At 38.0% G+C, this 5,000-nt stretch overlaps 1 non-coding gene across 1 annotated transcript in view; it reads left to right on the top strand.

The window, feature by feature from the left end:
* The first annotated feature begins 4,694 nt into the window (after window positions 1-4,694).
* The window catches only part of LOC143176413 (small subunit ribosomal RNA), a 1,921-nt gene continuing 1,615 nt past the window's right edge, over window positions 4,695-5,000 (top strand). The window contains exon 1 of the ribosomal RNA XR_013000964.1: window positions 4,695-5,000. This exon is cut by the window's right edge and continues 1,615 nt beyond it. This is a non-coding gene — a ribosomal RNA (small subunit ribosomal RNA).

The following is a 5,000-nucleotide window of genomic DNA, read 5'->3' as shown; positions in this document are numbered from 1 at the left end:
GAAAAATTTCGAGTACCCCGGATCGCCTGCTGGCATTACCGCACGGCCTGGACAGCACGCTCCGACGAATCGGTTTTTTCCATTTTTTCCGAAAAATAAATTTTTGTAATTTTTTTTAATGTCAAAAACGTTAATAAACGTCATGTTTACGCATGGATTAAACATTGAAATAATTTTAAAACGCTTATTAAAAAAGTTGGTGTCGACCGTGGGACTTAGAAAAATTTCGGGAAGTCCGATTCGCCTGCTGGAATTACCGCACGGCCTGGACAGCTCGCTCCGACGAATCGGTTTTTTCCATTTTTTCCGAAAAATAAATTTTTGTAATTTTTTTTAATGTTAAAAACGTTAATAAACGTCATGTTTACGCATGGATTAAACATTGAAATAATTTTAAAACGCTTATTAAAAAAGTTGGTGTCGACCGTGGGACTTAGAAAAATTTCGGGAAGTCCGATTCGCCTGCTGGAATTACCGCACGGGCTGGACACCTCGCTCCGACGAATCGGTTTTTTCCATTTTTTTTGAAAAATAAATTTTTGTAATTTTTTTTAATGTTAAAAACGTTAATAAACATCATGTTTACGCATGGATTAAACATTGAAATAATTTTAAAACGCTTATTAAAAAAGTTTACTCTTGACCGTGGGACTTAGAAAAATTTCGGGAAGTCCGATTCGCCTGCTGGAATTACCGCACGGCCTGGACAGCTCGCATCGACCGATACATTTTTTCCATTTTCAGTGAAAAAAAAATTTTTGTCAATTTTCTCAACGTTAAAAACGTTAATAAACTGCGTTTTTATGCGTGGATTAAACATTAAAAAAATTTTGAAATATGTGATGAAAAAGTTTACTCTTGACCGTTCGGACTTAGAAAAATTTCGAGTACCTCGGATCGCCTGCTGGAATTACCGCACGGCCTGGACAGCCCGCATCGACCGATACATTTTTTCCATTTTCAGTGAAAAAAAAATTTTTGTCAATTTTCTCAACGTTAAAAACGTTAATAAACTGCGTTTTTATGCGTGGATTAAACATTAAAAAAATTTTGAAATATGTGATGAAAAAGTTTACTCTTGACCGTCGGGACTTAGAAAAATTTCGAGTACCCCGGATCGCCTGCTGGAATTACCGCACGGCCTGGATAGCCCGCATCGACCGATACATTTTTTCCATTTTCAGTGAAAAAAAAATTTTTGTCAATTTTCTCAACGTTAAAAACGTTAATAAACTGCGTTTTTATGCGTGGATTAAACATTAAAAAAATTTTGAAATATGTGATGAAAAAGTTTACTCTTGACCGTCGGGACTTAGAAAAATTTCGAGTACCCCGGATCGCCTGCTGGAATTACCGCACGGCCTGGATAGCCCGCATCGACCGATACATTTTTTCCATTTTCAGTGAAAAAAAAATTTTTGTCAATTTTCTCAACGTTAAAAACGTTAATAAACTGCGTTTTTATGCGTGGATTAAACATTAAAAAAATTTTGAAATATGTGATGAAAAAGTTTACTCTTGACCGTCGGGACTTAGAAAAATTTCGAGTACCCCGGATCGCCTGCTGGAATTACCGCACGGGCTGGACACCTCGCTCCGACGAATCGGTTTTTTCCATTTTTTCCGAAAAATAAATTTTTGTAATTTTTTTTAACGTTAAAAACGTTAATAAACGTCATGTTTACGCATGGATTAAACATTGAAATAATTTTAAAACGCTTATTAAAAAAGTTGGTGTCGACCGTGGGACTTAGAAAAATTTCGGGAAGTCCGATTCGCCTGCTGGAATTACCGCACGGGCTGGACACCTCGCTCCGACGAATCGGTTTTTTCCATTTTTTCCGAAAAATAAATTTTTGTAATTTTTTTTAATGTTAAAAACGTTAATAAACGTCATGTTTACGCATGGATTAAACATTGAAATAATTTTAAAACGCTTATTAAAAAAGTTGGTGTCGACCGTGGGACTTAGAAAAATTTCGGGAAGTCCGATTCGCCTGCTGGAATTACCGCACGGGCTGGACACCTCGCTCCGACGAATCGGTTTTTTCCATTTTTTCCGAAAAATAAATTTTTGTAATTTTTTTTAACGTTAAAAACGTTAATAAACGTCATGTTTACGCATGGATTAAACATTGAAATAATTTTAAAACGCTTATTAAAAAAGTTGGTGTCGACCGTGGGACTTAGAAAAATTTCGGGAAGTCCGATTCGCCTGCTGGAATTACCGCACGGGCTGGACAGCTCGCTCCGACGAATCGGTTTTTTCCATTTTTTCCGAAAAATAAATTTTTGTAATTTTTTTTAACGTTAAAAACGTTAATAAACGTCATGTTTACGCATGGATTAAACATTGAAATAATTTTAAAACGCTTATTAAAAAAGTTGGTGTCGACCGTGGGACTTAGAAAAATTTCGGGAAGTCCGATTCGCCTGCTGGAATTACCGCACGGCCTGGACAGCTCGCTCCGACGAATCGGTTTTTTCCATTTTTTCCGAAAAATAAATTTTTGTAATTTTTTTTAATGTTAAAAACGTTAATAAACGTCATGTTTACGCATGGATTAAACATTGAAATAATTTTAAAACGCTTATTAAAAAAGTTGGTGTCGACCGTGGGACTTAGAAAAATTTCGGGAAGTCCGATTCGCCTGCTGGAATTACCGCACGGGCTGGACACCTCGCTCCGACGAATCGGTTTTTTCCATTTTTTCCGAAAAATAAATTTTTGTAATTTTTTTTAACGTTAAAAACGTTAATAAACGTCATGTTTACGCATGGATTAAACATTGAAATAATTTTAAAACGCTTATTAAAAAAGTTGGTGTCGACCGTGGGACTTAGAAAAATTTCGGGAAGTCCGATTCGCCTGCTGGAATTACCGCACGGGCTGGACAGCTCGCTCCGACGAATCGGTTTTTTCCATTTTTTCCGAAAAATAAATTTTTGTAATTTTTTTTAACGTTAAAAACGTTAATAAACGTCATGTTTACGCATGGATTAAACATTGAAATAATTTTAAAACGCTTATTAAAAAAGTTGGTGTCGACCGTGGGACTTAGAAAAATTTCGGGAAGTCCGATTCGCCTGCTGGAATTACCGCACGGGCTGGACACCTCGCTCCGACGAATCGGTTTTTTCCATTTTTTTTGAAAAATAAATTTTTGTAATTTTTTTTAATGTTAAAAACGTTAATAAACATCATGTTTACGCATGGATTAAACATTGAAATAATTTTAAAACGCTTATTAAAAAAGTTTACTCTTGACCGTGGGGACTTAGAAAAATTCCGGCTTGCACGGATTCGACCACTCTGTTTTTCGGAGTTTCTGAGAAAAATAAATTTTTGTAATTTTTTTCATTATGATTTCTGAGTTCTCCCAGTAGTTTAATGTAAGGATTAAGCATTTAAAAATTTTTAAATCGAATATTAAAAAAGTTTACTCTTGCAATTTTTGGAAAAAAAAAATTCTAAAAAATTTTTCTTTCGGTGGAAACTAACGTTTAATATGTACAATAACGATTTATCGAATAAAAATCGTATGTTAATATATGTTCGAATCGACCATAGTTTCAGCGGCTAAGTACCAGCAGCCCGGCCGGTTGGTCTGTACGCGCGGCAGTTTACCACCATAAGCGCCCGTGCTGAGCGGCCGGCGCCGCGGTCGTCGCGGCCGCCCGTTTGGTTACTATAAGAGAGCACGTCGGTTCGAGCGGACCGGTCGGCGCAGCGGCGGGCGAGCGGCTATTCTACGATCTCGGTCGAGAAGCAGTCGTTCAGCTCCTCGAGGTCCATTCCTCGACTGTTCTGTACCGCGTTCCGTTGCGAATTTTTCTCTACACAGCATGACCACGGGTCGGTGTCTCAGACCGAATGGCCCTTATGTGGTAAGCCCAGAATGTTGGGTTGGATACAACGTATATTCGTTATACTTGTACGACTCTCACATCAACTCTCAGAAACCCAAAAGGGGTTTTCTATCCGAGCGAAAATATATTTTTCGTATACAAAAATTTAATGGCAAAGACCAAACGAAATACTACACACAAAAAGGGGCGACGAACAAAAATTGTTCGAATGAAATATAATATATACATATAAAATTGAGGTGTCCTAAGAGAGAAATACATAAACTAAGAGGTATATATTATAAGAAATATATATTATTTCTGGGCAAAGAAGAGAGAACGAAAAGAAGAGTATGATCTTTAACGCGAGGGCCTCGACATGGGTACGCCTAGCATGGTTCGCGCTTTCTCGATATGTCCAGCATGTTAACGTACGCGGTCTTCGGACTTCGTGCGTTATGTCCGTGCTTACACGATGGAGAGCGCTCGAGCATACGTGCTTACAAACCTGAAAGTCGATGTGACATCCGAGATTCTTTTTCTTCTAAAAAGATCTCGGAGAGATACACGGGAGAGTTTGAAATTTTTGGAGGTCCTCCTGATGTATATGCGCGGATATACCCATGTGGTAATTCGTGCGGAGTTGGTAATCTAATAGTGGAGCGAAATTTACCAACTCGAAAGAGAAGAGAGAAGAGAGTAGAGAGAAGAGAGAGGAGAAAGAGAACTGTCTTAAAGACGAGAAAAAGTATCGTCGATCCGACTCTTAAGGGGAGAGAGTCGGCGACTAAGATATATATATACATACATATTTTTGCTTCGTATGATGAAAATTTACTCGAAGCTCCCTGGTTGATCCTGCCAGTAGTCATATGCTTGTCTCAAAGATTAAGCCATGCATGTCTCAGTACATGCCGTATTAAGGTGAAACCGCGAATGGCTCATTAAATCAGTTATGGTTCCTTAGATCGTACCCACATTTACTTGGATAACTGTGGTAATTCTAGAGCTAATACATGCAAAACAGAGTTCCGACCAGAGATGGTAGGAACGCTTTTATTAGATCAAAACCAATCGGTGGCGGGCGTTTACGTTCGTCCATCGTTTGCTTTGGTGACTCTGAATAACTTTGTGCTGATCGCATGGTCTTA

The sequence above is a fragment of the Nomia melanderi genome, unplaced genomic scaffold (assembly GCF_051020985.1).
Source record: "Nomia melanderi isolate GNS246 unplaced genomic scaffold, iyNomMela1 scaffold0532, whole genome shotgun sequence".
NCBI lineage: Eukaryota > Metazoa > Arthropoda > Insecta > Hymenoptera > Halictidae > Nomia > Nomia melanderi.
This window is presented reverse-complemented; position numbering and strand designations above follow the sequence as displayed.